The 18,745-nt window shown below is 47.1% G+C and overlaps 1 protein-coding gene across 4 annotated transcripts in view; it reads left to right on the top strand.

Annotated features, from left to right (window-relative positions):
• The first annotated feature begins 12,387 nt into the window (after positions 1 to 12,387).
• The window catches only part of FOXN3 (forkhead box N3), a 163,087-nt gene continuing 156,729 nt past the window's right edge, over positions 12,388 to 18,745 (top strand). For 2 of the 4 annotated variants that reach the window (XM_069736584.1, XM_069736536.1), the window contains exon 1: positions 12,388 to 12,541. The gene's annotated coding sequence lies outside the window, so the exon portion shown is untranslated. Of the gene's footprint in view, positions 12,542 to 18,334; positions 18,411 to 18,745 lie in introns of all 4 variants that reach the window. The other 2 variants (XM_069736552.1, XM_069736577.1) reach the window with 2 other exon arrangements.

Genomic DNA, 18,745 nt, shown 5'->3' with positions numbered 1-18,745 from the left:
CTAGGCGTTGTGGGTTTTTCTTGGAGCCCTTACAGTGTCCTATTCCATTGAGAGGAATTGATGCTACGCCTTTGGCCAAGAATAAGCCTCAGTACTGGACCCAGCTGACCATGTGCATGGCTCGTGCACATCAGGAGGTTATTCGCATTCTGGTGTTGCATAATCTGCATGATGTGGTCATGTTGGGGTTGCCATGGCTACAAGTCCATAATCCAGTATTAGATTGGAAATCCATGTCTGTGTCCAGCTGGGGTTGTCAGGGGGTACATGGTGATGTCCCATTTCTGACTATTTCGTCATCCACCCCTTCTGAGGTCCCAGAGTTCTTGTCTGATTACCGGGATGTATTTGATGAGCCCAAGTCCGATACCCTACCTCCGCATAGGGATTGTGATTGTGCTATCGATTTGATTCCTGGTAGTAAATTCTCAAAAGGTCGACTGTTTAATTTATCTGTGCCTGAGCACGCCGCTATGCGGAGTTATGTGAAGGAGTCCTTGGAGAAGGGGCATATTCGCCCGTCATCGTCGCCATTAGGAGCAGGGTTCTTTTTTGTAGCCAAGAAGGATGGTTCACTGAGACCTTGTATAGATTACCGCCTTCTAAATAAGATCACGGTTAAATTTCAGTACCCCTTGCCGTTGTTATCTGATTTGTTTGCTCGGATTAAGGGGGCTAGTTGGTTCACCAAGATAGATCTTCGTGGTGCGTATAATCTTGTGCGTATTAAGCGAGGCGATGAATGGAAAACTGCATTTAATACGCCCGAGGGCCATTTTGAGTATCTAGTAATGCCATTCGGACTTGCCAATGCTCCATCAGTGTTTCAGTCCTTTATGCATGACATCTTCCGAGAGTACCTGGATAAATTCCTGATTGTGTACTTGGATGACATTTTGATCTTCTCGGATGATTGGGAGTCTCATGTGAAGCAGGTCAGAACGGTGTTTCAGGTCCTGCGTGCTAATTCTTTGTTTGTGAAGGGATCAAAGTGTCTCTTTGGTGTTCAGAAGGTTTCATTTTTGGGGTTCATCTTTTCCCCTTCTACTATCGAGATGGACCCTGTTAAGGTCCAAGCCATCCATGATTGGACTCAGCCGACATCTCTGAAAAGTCTGCAAAAGTTCCTGGGCTTTGCTAATTTTTATCGTCGCTTCATCTGCAATTTTTCTAGTATTGCTAAACCATTGACCGATTTGACCAAGAAGGGAGCTGATGTGGTCAATTGGTCTTCTGCTGCTGTGGAAGCTTTTCAAGAGTTGAAGCGTCGTTTTTCTTCTGCCCCTGTGTTGTGTCAACCAGATGTTTCGCTTCCGTTCCAGGTCGAGGTTGATGCTTCTGAGATTGGAGCAGGGGCCGTTTTGTCGCAGAGAAGTTCTGATTGCTCGGTGATGAAACCATGCGCCTTCTTTTCCAGGAAGTTTTCGCCTGCTGAGCGAAATTATGATGTGGGCAATCGAGAGTTGCTGGCCATGAAGTGGGCATTCGAGGAGTGGCGTCATTGGCTTGAAGGAGCTAAGCATCGCGTGGTGGTCTTGACTGATCATAAGAACTTGACTTATCTCGAGTCTGCCAAGCGGTTGAATCCTAGACAGGCTCATTGGTCGCTGTTTTTTGCCCGTTTTGTCTTTGTGATTTCGTACCTTCCGGGCTCTAAAAATGTGAAGGCGGATGCTCTGTCTAGGAGTTTTGTGCCCGACTTTCCGGGTTTATCTGAGCCGGCGGGTATCCTCAAAGAGGGAGTAATTGTGTCTGCCATCTCCCCTGATTTGCGGCGGGTGCTGCAAAAATTTCAGGCTAATAAACCTGATCGTTGCCCAGCGGAGAAACTGTTTGTCCCTGATAGGTGGACGAATAAAGTTATCTCTGAGGTTCATTGTTCGGTGTTGGCTGGTCATCCTGGAATCTTTGGTACCAGAGAGTTAGTGGCTAGATCCTTTTGGTGGCCATCTCTGTCGCGGGATGTGCGTACTTTTGTGCAGTCCTGTGGGATTTGTGCTCGGGCTAAGCCCTGCTGTTCTCGTGCCAGAGGGTTGCTTTTGCCCTTGCCGGTCCCGAAGAGGCCTTGGACACATATCTCTATGGATTTTATTTCAGATCTTCCCGTCTCTCAAAAGATGTCAGTCATCTGGGTGGTCTGTGATCGCTTCTCTAAGATGGTCCATTTGGTACCCTTGTCTAAATTACCTTAATCCTCTGATTTGGTGCCATTGTTCTTCCAGCATGTGGTTCGTTTACATGGCATTCCAGAGAATATCGTGTCTGACAGAGGTTCCCAGTTTGTTTCGAGGTTTTGGCGAGCCTTTTGTGGTAGGATGGGCATTGACTTGTCTTTTTCCTCGGCTTTCCATCCTCAGACTAATGGCCAGACCGAACGAACCAATCAGACCTTGGAAACATATCTGAGATGCTTTGTTTCTGCTGATCAGGATGACTGGGTGTCCTTTTTGCCTTTGGCTGAGTTCGCCCTTAATAATCGGGCCAGCTCGGCTACCTTGGTTTCGCCGTTTTTCTGCAACTCTGGGTTCCATCCTCGTTTCTCTTCAGGGCAGGTTGAGTCTTCGGACTGTCCTGGTGTGGATACTGTGGTGGACAGGTTGCAGCAGATTTCGACTCATGTAGTGGACAATTTGACCTTGTCCCAGGAGAAGGCTCAACGTTTCGCTAATCGCAGACGCTGTGTGGGTTCCCGACTTCGTGTTGGGGATTTGGTTTGGTTATCTTCTCTTCATATTCCTATGAAGGTTTCCTCTCCTAAGTTTAAACCTCGTTTCATTGGTCCGTATAGGATTTCTGAGGTTCTTAATCCTGTGTCTTTTCGTCTGACCCTTCCAGATTCTTTTTCCATACATAACGTATTCCATAGGTCATTGTTGCGGAGATACGTGGCACCTATGGTTCCATCTGTTGATCCTCCTGCCCCGGTTTTGGTGGAGGGGGAGTTGGAGTATATTGTGGAGAAGATTTTGGATTCTCGTGTTTCAAGACGGAAACTCCAGTATCTGGTTAAGTGGAAGGGTTATGCTCAGGAAGATAATTCCTGGGTCTTTGCCTCTGATGTCCATGCTCCCGATCTTGTTCGTGCCTTTCATATGGCTCATCCTGGTCATCCTGGGGGCTCTGGTGAGGGTTCGGTGACCCCTCCTCAAGGGGGGGGTACTGTTGTGAATTCTGTGGCAGAGCTCCCTCCTGTGGTCACAAATGGTACTTCGGCTGATTCTCTCTGTGAGCTTCCGTTGGTGGAGGAAAGTGGTACTGCGGCTTCTGAGTTTCCTTCCTCAGGTGATGTGGTGAAGTCGTTAGGTGCTGCTCTATTTAACTCCACCTAGTGCTTTGATCCTGGCCTCCAGCCAATGTTCTAGTATTGGACCTGTTTCCTCCTGGATCGTTCCTGTGGCCTGCTGCTCTGCATAGCTAAGTTCTGCTTTGCTATTTTGTTTGCTGTTTTTTCTGTCCAGCTTGTCTATTTGTTTTTTCCTGCTTGCTGGAAGCTCTGGGACGCAGAGGGTGTACCTCCGTGCCGTTAGTTCGGTACGGAGGGTCTTTTTGCCCCTTTGCGTGGTTTTTGTAGGGTTTTGTGTTGACCGCAAAGTTACTTTTCCTATCCTCGCTCTGTTCAGAAAGTCGGGCCTCACTTTGCTAAATCTATTTCATCTCTACGTTTGTCTTTTCATCTTAACTCACAGTCATTCTATGTGGGGTCTGCCTTTTCCTTTGGGGTATTTCTCTGAGGCAAGGTAGGCTTATTTTCTATCTTCAGGCTAGCTAGTTTCTCAGGCTGTGCCGAGTTGCATAGGGAGCGTTAGGCGCAATCCACGGCTGCCTCTAGTGTTGTTGGAGAGGATTAGGGATTGCGGTCAGCAGAGTTCCCACGTCTCAGAGCTCGTTCTATGTTTTTGGGTTATTGTCAGGTCACTGTATGTGCTCTGACCTCTATGTCCATTGTGGTACTGAATTATCTTATCATAACAGGGAGCACCTCCGTACCGTTAGTCGGTGCGGAGGGTCTTTTGCCCCCTCTGCGTGGTTGTTTGTAGGGTTTTGTGTTGACCGCAAAGCAATCTTTCCTATCTTCGGTCTGTTCAGTAAGTTGGGCCTCACTTTGCTAAATCTATTTCATCTCTACGTTTGTCTTTTCATCTTAACTCACAGTCATTATATGTGGGGGCTGCCTTTTCCTTTGGGGTATTTCTCTGAGGCAAGGTAGGCTTATTTTTCTTTCTTAGGGCTAGCTAGTTTCTCAGGCTGTGCTCGAGGCGCATAGGACTGGCCAGGAGCGCTCCACGGCTACCTCTAGTGTGGTTGGATAGGATTAGGGATTGCGGTCAGCAGAGTTCCCACGTCTCAGAGCTCGTCCTATGTTTTTGGTAATTGTCAGGTCACTTTGTGTGCTCTGAACTTCAAGGTCCATTGTGGTTCTGAACTACCTGTTCATAACACATAGTAGTATACAGCACTGCCCACATAGTACTATACAGCATAGCCCACACAGTAGTATACAGCACAGCCCACACAGTAGTATACAACAGAGCCCACACAGTAGTATATAGCACTGCCCACACAGTAGTATACAGCACTGCCCACACAGTAGTATACAGCACAGCCCACACAGTAGTATACAGCACAGCCCACACAGTAGTATACAACAGAGCCCACACAGTAGTATATAGCACTGCCCACACAGTAGTATACAGCACTGCCCACACAGTAGTATACAGCACTGCCCACATAGTAGTATACAGCAGAGCCCACACAGTAGTATACAGCACAGCCCACATAGTAGTATACAGCAGAGCCCACACACTAGTATATAGCACAGCCCACATAGCAGTATACAGCACAGCCCACACAGTAGTATATAGCACTGCCCACATAGTAGTATACAGCAGAGCCCACACAGTAGTATACAGCATAGCCCACACAGTAGTATATAGCAGGGGTGTCAAACTGCATTCCTCGAGGGCCTCAAACCATGCGTGTTTTCAAGATTTCCTTAGCATTGCACAAGGTGCTGGAATCATTCTCTGCAGGTGATTAAATTATCACCTGTGCAATGCAAGGAAATCCTGAAAACATGACCTGTTTGCAGCCCTCGAGTAATGCAGTTTGACACCCCTGGTATATAGCACAGCCCACATAGTAGTATACAGCAGAGCCCACACAGTAGTATACAGCACTGCCCACATAGTAGTATACAGCAGAGCCCACATCTCTCCTCCCCCCCTAGAATGGCCCCATAGTCCAGTAAAAAAAAAACACAAGCTCCTCACCTCCCCTCGTGCCCACGTTGCTCCCTGCTCCTATCTTGGCGGCTGCCGCTGCACTGCCTGGGACACGGTGAGTGCACGCGCACCCGCAGTGTCAGAGGCAGAGCGGGGAATGATTGGAGAGGGAGCATCAGGTGACGCTCTCTCCTCCATCATTGCATTCAACTGTACCGGCGTCATAGACGCCGGTATTAGTTGAATGCGGCGGCGGCGCAGGGGGAGGGAAGGGACGTCGGCGTGCAGCGGCCCACTACTGGCACCGGCCCTTCTGGACCGCCAGAACTGCCTGATGGCCAGTCCGGCCTTACTTACAGATGAACATTTGTGGACAGGCAGTTTCTCAGTGTGATATTGGCTGCTTTCAGGTCCTCTCTCTGTGGAGACCCTCACTCAGTTACACCTCAGTGGCTGGGCTGTTTTCTTACCCCTGAGGCGACTTGCCCTCCCAGAAATGCAGTGTACATCCTCTCACAATGACGGTTGTCTGCTGCCTTCCCTGCTATCTCCCTGTGGCAAGGCTAAGATCCCTGTAGAGTCTCACATACCAGTCCTTGCTGCCATCACCATCCTTTTCTGATTCTGACTATGGGTATGTGCACACATTGCGGATTCTCTGCGGATCCGCAGCGTTTTTTGCAGTGCAGAAACGCTGCAGATCCGCAATTGATTTACAGTACAATGTAAATCAATGAGAAAAAAAATGCTGTGCACACTTTGCGGAAAATCCGCTGCGGAAACGCTGCAGTTTAACCCCTTTCTGCCATTAGACGTACTATTGCGTCCATGTGGGGTGGGCTTTACTTCCCAAGGACGCAATAGTACGTCATATGCGATCGGCAGCGCTCACGGGGGGAGCGCCGCCGATCGCGGCCGGGTGTCAGCTGTTTATCGCAGCTGACATCCGGCACTATGTGCCAGGAGCGGTCACGGACCGCCCCCGGCACATTAACCCCCGGCACACCGCGATCAAAGATGATCGCGATGTGCCGGCGGTGCAGGGAAGCACCGCGCAGGGAGGGGGCTCCCTGCGGGCTTCCCTGAGCCCCCCACAGCAACGCGATCACTCGCGTTGCTGCGAGGGTCTCACCTCCCTCCCTGCTCCCTCCAGCCCCGGATCCAAGATGGCCGCGGATCCGGGTCCTGCAGGGAGGGAGGTGGCTTCACAGAGCCTGCTCAGAGCAGGCACTGTGAAGGCTGCAGCGCCGCATGTCAGATCAGTGATCTGACAGAGTGCTGTGCAAACTGTCAGATCACTGATCTGTGATGTCCCCCCCTGGGACAAAGTAAAAAAGTAAAAAAAAAAAATTTCAAATGTGTAAAAAAAAATAAAAAAAAATATTCCAAAATAATGAAAAAAAAAATAAAAATATTATTCCCATAAATACATTTCTTTATCTAAATAAAAAAAAAAAAACAATAAAAGTACACATATTTAGTATCGCCGCGTCCGTAACGGCCCGACCTATAAAACTGGCCCACTAGTTAACCCCTTCAGTAAACACCATAAGAAAAAAAAAAAAAAAAAACGAGGCAAAAAACAACGCTTTATTATCATACCGCCGAACAAAAAGTGGAATAACACGCGATCAAAAAGACAGATATAACTAACCATGGTACCGCTGAAAACGTCATCTTGTCCCGCAAAAAACGAGCCGCCATACAGCCTCATCAGCAAAAAAATAAAAAAGTTATAGTCCTGAGAATAAAGCGATGCAAAAATAATTATTTTTTCTATAATATAGTTTTTATCGTATAAAAGCGCCAAAACATAAAAAAATGATATAAATGAGGTGTCGCTGTAATCGTACTGACCCGAAGAATAAAACTGCTTCATCAATTTTACCAAACGCGGAACGGTATAAACGCCTCCCCCAAAAGAAATTCATGAATAGCTGGTTTTTGGTCATTCTGCCTCACAAAAATCGGAATAAAAAGCGATCAAAAAATGTCACGTGCCCGAAAATGTTACCAATAAAAACATCAACTTGTCCCGCAAAAAAAAAGACCTCACATGACTCTGTGGACCAAAATATAGAGAAATTATAGCTCTCAAAATGTGGTAACGCAAAAAATATTTTTTGCAATAAAAAGCGTCTTTCAGTGTGTGACGGCTGCCAATCATAAAAATCCGCTAAAAAAGCCGCTATAAAAGTAAATCAAACCCCCCTTCATCACCCCCTTAGTTAGGGAAAAATTAAAAAAATGTATTTATTTCCATTTTCCCATTAGGGCTAGGGTTAGGGCTAGGGCTAGGGTTAGGGCTAGGATTAGGGCTAGGGTTAGGGCTAGGGTTAGGGCTAGGGTTAGGGTTAGGGCTAGGGTTAGGGTTAGGGCTAGGGTTAGGGTTAGGGCTAGGGTTAGGGCTAGGGTTAGGATTAGGGTTAGGGCTAGGGTTAGGGCTAGGGCTACAGTTTGGGTTGGGGCTAAAGTTACAGTTAGGGTTTAGATTACATTTACGGTTGGGAATAGGGTTGGGAATAGGGTTAGGGGTGTGTCAGGGTTAGAGATGTGGTTAGCGTTACTGTTGGGATTAGGGTTAGGGCTGTGTTTGGATTAGGGTTTCAGTTATAATTGTGGGGTTTCCACTGTTTAGGCACATCAGGGGCTCTCCAAACGCGACATGGCGTCCGATCTCAATTCCAGCCAATTCTGGGTTGAAAAAGTAAAACAGTGCTTCTTCCCTTCCGAGCTCTCCCGTGTGCCCAAACAGGGGTTTACCCCAACATATGGGGTATCAGCGTACTCAGGACAAATAGGACAACAACTTTTGGGGTCCAATTTCTCCTGCTACCCTTGGGAAAATACAAAACTCGGGGCTAAAACATATTTTTTGTGGGAAAAAAAAAGATTTTTTATTTTCACGGCTCTGCGTTATAAACTGTAGTGAAACACTTGGGGGTTCAAAGTTCTCACAACACATCTAGATGAGTTCCTTAGGGGGTCTAGTTTCCAAAATGGTGTCACTTGTGGGAGGTTTCTACTGTTTAGGTACATTAGGGGCTCTGCAAATGCAATGTGACACCTGCAGACCATTCCATCTAAGTCCTCATTCCAAATGGAGCTCCTTCCCTTCCGAGCCCTCCCATGCGCCCAAACAGTGGTTCCCCCCCACATATGGGGTATCAGCACACTCAGGACAAATTGGACAATAAATTGTGGGGTCGAATTTCTCCTGTTACCCTCGGGAAAATACAAAACTGGGGGCTAAAAAATAATTTTTGTGTGAAAAAATTTTTGTTTTATTTTTACGGCTCTCCATTATAAACTTCTGTGAAGCCCTTGGTGGGTCAAAGCGCTCAGCACACATCTAGATAAGTTCCTAAGGGGGTCTACTTTCCAAAATGGTGTCACTTGTGGGGGGTTTCTACTGTTTAGGTACATTAGGGGCTCTGCAAACACAATGTGACACCTGCAGACCATTCCATCTAAGTCTGCATTCAAATGGCACTCCTTCCCTTCTGAGCCCTCCCATGTGCCCAAACAGTGGTTCCCCCCACATATGGTGTATCATCGCACTCAGGACAAATTGTACAACAACTTTTGGGGTCCAATTTCTTCTCTTACCCTTGGGAAAATAAAAAATTGGGGGCAAAAAGATAATTTTTGTGAAAAAATATGATTTTTTATTTTTACGGTTCTACATTATAAACTTCTGTGAAGCACTTGGTGGGTCAAAGTGCTCACCACACCTCTAGATAAGTTCCTTAGGGGGTCTACTTTCCAAAATGGTGTCACTTGTGGGGGGTTTCAATGTTTAGGCACATCAGTGGCTCTTCAAACGCAACATGACGTCCCATCTCAATTCCTGTCAATTTTGCATTGAAAAGTCAAACGGCGCTCCTTCCCTTCCGAGCTCTCCCATCCGCCCAAACAGTGGTTTACCCCCACATATGGGCTATCAGCGTACTCAGAACAAATTGTACAACAACTTTTGGGGTCCAATTTCTTCTCTTACCCTTGGGAAAATAAAAAATTGGAAGCGAAAAGATAATTTTTGTGAAAAAATATGATTTTTTATTTTTACGGTTCTACATTATAAACTTTTGTGAAGCACTTGTTGGGTCAAAGTGCTCACCACACCTCTAGATAAGTTCCTTAGGGGGTCTACTTTCCAAAATGGTGTCACTTGTGGGGGGTTTCAATGTTTAGCCACATCAGGGGCTCTCCAAACGAAACATGGCGTCCCATCTCAATTCCAGTCAATTTTGCATTGAAAAGTCAAATGGCACTCCTTCGCTTCCGAGCTCTGCCATGCGCCCAAACAGTGGTTTACCCCCACATGTGGGGTATTGGCATACTCATGACAAATTGTACAACAATGTTTGGGGTCCATTTTCTCCTGTTACCCTTGGTAAAATAAAACAAATTGGAGCTGAATTAAATTTTTTGTGAAAAAAAGTTAAATGTTCATTTTTATTTAAACATTCAAAAAATTCCTGTGAAGCACCAGAAGGGTTAATAAACTTCTTGAATGTGGTTTTGAGCACCTTGTGGGGTGCAGTTTTTAGAATGGTGTCACACTTGGGTATTTTCTATCATATAGACCCCTCAAAATGACTTCAAATGAGATGTGGTCCCTAAAATAAAATGGTGTTGTAGAAATGAGAAATTGCTGGTCAACTTTTAACCCTTATAACTCCCTAACAAAATTGTGCTGATGTAAAGTAGACATGTGGGAAATGTTACTTATTAAGTATTTTGTGTGACATATCTCTGTGATTTAATTGCATAAAAATTCAAAGTTGGAAAATTGCGAAATTTTCATAATTTTCGCCAAATTTCCATTTTTTTCACAAATAAACGCAGGTACTATCAAATAATTTTTACCATTGTCATGAAGTACAATGTGTCACGAGAAAACAATGTCAGAATCACCAGGATCCATTGAAGCGTTCCAGAGTTATAACCTCATAAAGGGACAGTGGTCAGAATTGTAAAAATTGGCCCGGTCATTAACGTGCAAACCACCCTTGGGGGTAAAGGGGTTAAAAGAAGTAGCATGTCACTTCTTTTTCGTGAATCTGCTGTTTTTGTACCCATTCCATTATAGAAAACCGCAGGGGTAAAAAATGCAGCAAATCCGCAAGAAAACCGCAGCAAAAACGCACAAAAAACACTGCAGAACCGCACAAAAAACGCAACAAATTCGCAGGTGCATTTTCTGCCAGGAGAGGCAGAATCCGCACCAGAAATTCCTAAGGCTAATCCGCAACGTGTGCACATAGCCTAAAACCATTACTGATGTCGTCCCTGGAAGAAAATTCACAATTCAGTAAGACAAGCAAAAAAATGGGAAGAACATAGGAAAAACCACATCCATTCAAAATGCAGAAATAACGTAATAACAAAAATACTTCTATCTCAGAAACTTAATGTGATAGAGAAAAACTAAGCATATTTTTGGAATCAGCACATCAAACTCCATAAAACAGACATATTACCTTTGCTGATGATTTTTTTGTGTTGACCAGTGTTATGGATGAAAGCAGCAATCCCCAAATGTTCAAAACCTTAATCCTTTAAAAGGGAGGGATGCATGGCCCAGGTAATGTGAAGACCCCCAGGTATAGTCTGGGGTGTAGTGTTGCGGTGCTGCCAGCAGGGGGCGCAGACAGCATCCAGCCCAGGACAACAGTAAGCAACTTGACCTAGAATGAAGTAAAGCAGATTACCAGCGGAGAGCACAGGTCTGTAAATAACATGGCAGACCACCCAATCTAGCCCCATCCGAAATTATACAATACCATTCATTACTTGTATGTTTAAGATTATTTTAACTGTGTTTATTATGTATACCCCTTTTCATATGGAAAGCGCCATGGAATAAATGGTGCTTTAATAATAATACTATGGGATTTTATGGCTACATCTGCTGTGTGCAGCATTATACCCGGAACTGTGACATCACTGTGTGCATTATCCCTTTACTGTAACATCACTGTGTGCATTATCCTTGTACTGTAACATCACTGTGTGCATTATCCCTGTACTGTGACATCACTGTGTGCATTATTCCTGTACTGTGACATCACTGTGTGCATTATCCCTGTACTGTAACATCACTGTGTGCATTATCCCTGTACTGTAACATCACTGTGTGCATTATCCTTGTACTGTAACATCACTGTGTGCATTATCCCTGTACTGTGACATCACTGTGTGCATTAATGTAGAAAAGGAAGCAGCATCCATTCCAGGTGAAGGATATATCAAAAGAAGTCTTTATTCTACCATCACATCATACGTTTCGGCCAAACATGGCCTTTGTCAAGTATACTTGACAAAGGCCATGTTTGGCCGAAACGTATGATGTGATGGTAGAATAAAGACTTCTTTTGATATATCCTTCACCTGGAATGGATGCTGCTTCCTTTTCTACATTTGTGAGTATTGGTCCGGTTGGATTCATGGACTTTGGAGCGTGCATCCTAGTCATCTGAGTGCTGTTGGTTGTTGCTTTTTTACATCACTGTGTGCATTATCCTTGTACTGTGACATCACTGTGTGCATTATCCTTGTACTGTGACATCACTGTGTGCATTATCCTTGTACTGTGACATCACTGTGTGCATTATCCTTGTACTGTGACATCACTGTGTGCATTATCCCTGTACTGTGACATCACTGTGTGCATTATCCCTGTACTGTGACATCACTATGTGCATTATCCCTGCAGTGTGACATCACTGTGTGCATTATCCCTGTGCTGTCGTCTAATAAACATCACACAAAAAAGCCAGTATCTGTATTTGCCAACACCCAGACACAGTATAGGCCTCTCATCACGTACCCAGTATAGTCTATGGGGATGTTTACATGTTGATTTTTTTCTGCTATCATGGATGATAAGTGATAATACAAGTCTTCCGGTGCAGCTAAGAGCTGGGCTGCTGGGTTATCGCCCTCTTCCTTCTACCCAGTTTCTCACTTTTCTTCCTTATGTCTCCATAAGAAGGCTAAAGCTGAGGAGTCGCCTGATGTAGCGCCGGCGGCGGATAATGGCCATGCATTGGATTGTCAGTGTTCCCGAGCAGCTGAAGGCCGGAGCAGCGGACGAGCAGTAGGACCCAGGAGGCGGCGGCGGCTGTAGTTTGCTCCAGTGACAACACTGAGCTGTTTCTGAGAGTCCGGGCTGCTGATGGCTGCATTCTGTCTGCGCGGAGCCCGCACAATACACCGCTCCAGGATGGCCGGGGTGGGCCTGGGACTATAAGCTGACCCCGAAAAGAAGCGGCGGATGCAGGCAGGACCCTCCACTCAGCAAGGAGCACAAGGTAAGGAACTGGGCGGCAGCCCCCTCCTGACCAGAGACATTCCCATACTGAGCCCAGTGGGCTGTGTCCTCCCAGTGCTGGGGATTACCACCCTGCTGACATGGTATCGGCACCCTCCTGACATTGTGTCACCCCACACACCCTGCTGACATGGTATCGGCACCCTCCTGACATTGTGTCACCCCACACACCCTGCTGACATGGTAGCAGCACCCTAGTGACATTGTGTCACCCCATACACCCTGCTGACATGGTAGCAGCACCCTCCTGACATTGTGTCACCCCACACACCCTGCTGACATTGTATGTATCACCCTCCTGACATTGTCACCCCACACACCATGGTGACATTGTATGTATCACCCTCCTGACATTGTCACCCCACACACCATGGTGACATTGTATGTATCACCCTCTTTTGTCACCCCACACACCCTGGTGACATTGTATCACCCTTCTGACATTGTCACCCCACACACCCTGGTGACATTGTATGTATCACCCTCCTGACATTGTCACCCCACACACCATGGTGACATTGTATGTATCACCCTCCTTTGTTACCCCACACACCCTGGTGACATAGTATCACCCTCCTGACATTGTCACCCCACACACCATGGTGACATTGTATGTATCACCCTCCTTTGTTACCCCACACACCCTGGTGACATTGGATCTCTGTGAGCATGCTGTAGATAGTGTCCTTATATAATCAGTACCATGCGATTGATACTTTGTCCCAGTCTTGGAACACCCCATACACCCTGCTGACATCTCCACAATAAGCAGTACAGCCGACCACATAGTTGTCAGCTCCATATAGAGATCCATTGTACCACCTCCCCCTTGTCCTGTATACATCACTCTGTGAGGACCCCCCTAACACTAACCAGCCGGGTGACTATCCTCCTCCTTCTGTGTATACAAGTCTATATAAGGAAACAATGTACCACTGGTGTACCAGCCTGGTGACATGGTATCAGCCTCCTCAATGATACGATGTATGGGTTGTATATGAGCACAGGATATAAACCCTTCGTATACCCCTGATGCCGCCCGCACAGCGTCTGTACATTTTGTAATGTGTGTATATATATATATATGTGTGTTTGGCTGCGGCGTCTGTTCTATGGCTTTTTCTCCGTGTCCTTGCACAGCGTTCTTTTCTTTATTGTTGCGTTGGTCACTTTGTGGCAGATAAGTTTTTGCAAGAAAACCTTCACTGTAGGGGAAAACAAAATGGCAGTGTGTGCGTGTCAGCAGCCGTCCGCTTCCTGTTGACAATCACTGAGAATTTCATGCAGCAACAAGCTGGAGCCGATAGTGTCCGCCGCTGTTTGTGCTCTAGACATTGCTCTCCCCTCCGCTCGCCCAGAGGGTCGCGGCTTTACGTTCTACATTTCCTGAGACCGGTCTGGGACGGTAACGGACCAGCTGTGCTAGTGCTGCAGACAATGTGCGGCTGTGTGTACTGCCACGGTGCGAGCTACATTGTGGCTGCCCACAGGCGGAGGTGGCAGAGGGTGGTCATCCTGACTGTGCCATGACGCTGCGGCCGGCCGCTCTTCTTGAACTTTTGACGTGCTGCGGGGGAAAAAACGCTGACTTTTCCGCATGTACACAACAATTCTTAATTTTCCATTGACTAACATTGCTTGTGCACTACACTGCGGATTTGATGCAATTCCGCGTGTCCAAAAACGTTGCAGTAACGCATCAAAATCCGCAACATGTGCACATAGCCTACAGGTTAGGGATACACGGAAACATCAAATCATGTGACAAAAATGCTTCCAATTATCTGTGACAGGCAGACCACTATTTTGGGTACAATTTGTCTGTGAGACACATGAAATTAAGACTTTGCATCACCTTTTAATCTCTAAGGCTGCCGTCACACTATCAGTATTTGGTCAGTATTTTACATCAGTATTTGTAAGCCAAAACCAGGGGTGGGTGATAAGTACAGAAGTGGTGCATATGTTTCTATTATACTTTTTGGCTACAAATACTGATGTAAAATACTGACCAAATACTGATAGTGTGACGGCAGCCTTAGTCAATTCGCATGATCCTGGTCTGTCGGCCACTTTGGTAGGGTGATATCCCGGCAGGTAAGAGGTGGTTCTGACCGGCCATCACTAGGCTACTGATGTGGCCACCGGACCTGGATCCCCGAATCGATCTGCTCACCCCTCAGTTGCACACAGGTTCTGTATCCTAGAGAAGTCGCTTGCATCTTTCGCTCTGCATCTAAATATCTGTCCAGCTCGGATTCTTTGCCCCAATCATCACATGTAATAACGCCAACAGTCATTGCAGTGTCGCAATACAACCTTGTGCTCCAGAGACCAAAGTCGCCATTGAGATGTGACCTAAGGATAAGAGGCGATTATATCTGTACGGCGAGCCTTATTTACAGCACCACTCATCAGTGATGTGCGACCGGCGGTATCGTCCACGTTCCCACCGTAGCGCCACAGGCTTCTCGCTCCTCGCCGTGCAGTGAGGGCACGGTCTGTTTAAATGGAGCTTTGTTACTTTTGCTGCTGATGACGTAGATCAGAGCTAAGATTTGCTCGCCTCATCACCGGAGCGAAGCGCAGAGTCTGCTCTATAAATGGCTGATGTGAACAGGCGCCGAGATCCCGTCACTTTCCTCAAGGCTCAAGAGGGTGCCGACGTAAGTCAGTGTGATCCGCGCGGCATTGCCTGCAGCCGCCCATCCCTGGCGTCTAGGTGCCGCTCCTGGGTATACGGGCTATCCGCACAGACAGAAGATCTGCAGAAGAAAGAGCGCAGAAACTTCAGTGTGTCATCTGTTACTGCGCTGTAGGGACCTCCCTAGTGTCAATGTAGGGATGATGCAGACCCCCCTAGCGTCAGGGTAAGGACAGCGCAGACCCCCCCTAGTCAGTGTAGGGATGGCGCAGACCCCCCCTAGTGTCATTGTAGTGACAGCGCAGACCCGTCTAGTGTCAGTGTAGGGATGACGCAGACCCCCCTAGCGTCAGGGTAAGTGCAGCGCAGACCCTCCCCCCCTAGTGTTAGTGTAGGGACGGGCAGACCCCCCCCTAGTGTCATTGTAGTGACAGCGCAGACCCCTCTAGTGTCAGTTAGGGACCGCGCAGACCCCCCCTAGTGTCAGTGTAGGGATGACGCAGACCCCCCTAGAGTCAGTGTGGGGATGGCGCAGACCCCCCTAGTGTCAGGGTAAGGACAGCGCAGATCCCCCTAGTGTCAGTGTAGGGACGGTGCAGACCCCCAGGGTGTCAGCTATTACATATTAAGGTGGTCTTATAAGGAGACGGCTGACTGCATAATTTATGAGGGGCTGGACACCTGGCCTGGGTGCAGGTTGGAGCACCACTACACAGGGCTGTGGAGTCAGTAAGGGTACCGTCACACTAAACGATATCGCTAGCGATCCGTGACGTTGCAGCGTCCTGGCTAGCGATATCGTTCAGTTTGACACACAGCAGCGATCAGAATCCTGCTGTGATGTCGTTTGTCGCTGCAGAAAGTCCAGCACTTTATTTGGTCGCTGGACTTCCTGCTGACATCGCTGAATCGGTGTGTGTGACGCGGATTCAGCGATGTCTTCGCTGGTAATCAGGGTAAATATCGTGTTACTAAGCGCAGGGCCGCGCTTAGTAACCCGATGTTTACCCTGGTTACCAGTGTAAAAGTAAAAAAAAACAAAAACACTACATACTTACCTTCCGCTGTCTGTCCCTCGGCGCTCTGCTTCTCTGCCCTGTGTAAGCGCAGCGGCCGGAAAGCAGAGCGGTGACGTCATGTCACTACTGACATGGACATAAAGGGCAGCACAGATTCACCTCCAGTATCAGCCGAGATCCTGAGAACAGGAACAGAACAGACATGTAAAGGACATTTCATAACTTTCCTACATTCTTCAGCACATCCTGCATTGTGCTACTGCACCCAATGTATATATATGATAGGACTATACCATTTCATACCAACCCCACATCCCTGCCGTTACATCCTGCCAGCTGGGGCTCCATTCTGGGTTTCGCCTTTAGCAGCTTTGCCACAATCGCGCAGTGTGAACCGGGGCCGATGACGTGGCGCTCCACCACGCACAGATCACATTACTCTACTGTGAGATATTTTTGGCCTGTCGGAGAGAAGAGCTGAAAATATTGCCAAGGAGTTTGTACTGATGTGAGCGGCTTGGATACAGCAGCTAATGAAGGGATTAGGTACACGGCTCAGCAGACGGGATCACACATGGGGGGATTAGATACACATCTCAGCAGACAGTATCACACATGATAGGATTAGATACACAGCTCAGCAGACAGTATCACACAGGATAGGATTAGATACACAGCTCAGCAGACAGTATCACACAGGATAAGATTAGATACACAGCTCAGCAGACAGGATCACACAGGATAGGATTAGATACACAGCTCAGCAGACAGTATCACACAGGATAGGATTAGATACACGGCTCAGCACTCAGTATCACACAGGATAGGATTAGATACACGGCTCAGCAGACAGTATCACACAGGATAGGATTAGATACACAGCTCAGCAGACAGTATCACACAGGATAGGATTATATACACGGCTCAGCACTCAGTATCACACAGGATAGGATTAGATACACAGCTCAGCAGACAGTATCATACAGGATAGGATTAGATACACAGCTCAGCAGACAGTATCACACAGGATAGGATTAGATACACAGCTCAGCAGACAGTATCACACAGGATAGGATTATATACACGGCTCAGCACTCAGTATCACACAGGATAGGATTAGATACACGGCTCAGCAGACAGTATCATACAGGATAGGATTAGATACACAGCTCAGCAGACAGTATCACACAGGATAGGATTATATACACGGCTCAGCACTCAGTATCACACAGGATAGGATTAGATACACGGCTCAACAGACAGGATCACACAGGATAGGATTAGATACACAGCTCAGCAGACAGTATCATACAGGATAGGATTAGATACACGGCTCAGCAGACAGTATCACACAGGATAGGATTAGATACACGGCTCAGCAGACAGTATCACACAGGATAGGATTAGATACACAGCTCAGCAGACAGTATCACACAGGATAGGATTAGATACACGGCTCAGCACTCAGTATCACACAGGATAGGATTAGATACACGGCTCAGCAGACAGGATCACACAGGATAGGATTAGATACACAGCTCAGCAGACAGTATCACACAGGATGGGATTAGATACACGGCTCAGCACTCAGTATCACACAGGATAGGATTAGATACACGGCTCAGCAGACAGGATCACACATGGGGGATTAGATACCACGTGCTCAGACATTATATTTTGCAGGGTTGGGTCACGCAGGGGACGAGATCTCGGGTCGCTCCGGTTCTAGGCTCCTGCCCTCATGTTTTCGCTGGCCACTGCCTGACACTAGTAAACAATCTCCTCATTGGCTGCAAAATTTAGACACAGGAAGTGGCAGCTTCTAAACCTGAGAAGTGGGGACTGGTCGCCATGGGAACAAGGAGCTGGCTGCGGCTGCCTGCCGTCCTTTAACCCTTGCCGGGCTGCAGGCGGCTTCTCACTTCTGGGGGGGTAATGCAGGTTTCTGCAGTCACACAGTCGGTGTCCGCTGGTAGATATGGAGCCTGTCAGTGTGGGACTACATGTGTCACCCGGCTCCTGTATACAGCAGTCGCATGTGATCCATCCATATACACAGTCCGGAGAGAACGTTATCAGTATAGTAAAATACTCTGCGCTTCCATTGTAGGGATCTGTACTCACTCGGCTGAGGCACAGGAAGTGGTATTACTGGAATGTCCAAGCAAGTTTATTACTGCCCCTGGGTGAGTATAATATAACCTCTTTTTCTCCTCTTTCAGGATACATCGGCAGCTTATCTACAGCATTCCAGAATGCTGTAGATAAGCTCCTGATGACTGTGAGTTTACCTCACCATGGATTTTGGGGGTGACAGGTTCCCTTTAAACTACATAAACCGCTCAGGATAGAAAAAAAAAATGAACAGCCTTTTCCGGCACAAAGTGAAACAAAAAGAATATAAACAGTCCAAAAAACACTGGGGGTCTGCCTGCTCAGGTCAGTGTGTTCAGCCACAGACACTGAATGAGGCAATTGGCCTCCATTTTATTAGCCCTAGGGGTGGGGATATGTGATCGGT

Source organism: Ranitomeya imitator, chromosome 1, assembly GCF_032444005.1.
Source record: "Ranitomeya imitator isolate aRanImi1 chromosome 1, aRanImi1.pri, whole genome shotgun sequence".
Classification (NCBI taxonomy): domain Eukaryota; kingdom Metazoa; phylum Chordata; class Amphibia; order Anura; family Dendrobatidae; genus Ranitomeya; species Ranitomeya imitator.
Note: the sequence above shows the minus strand (reverse complement) of the source record. Positions and strands in the feature narration are given on the sequence as shown.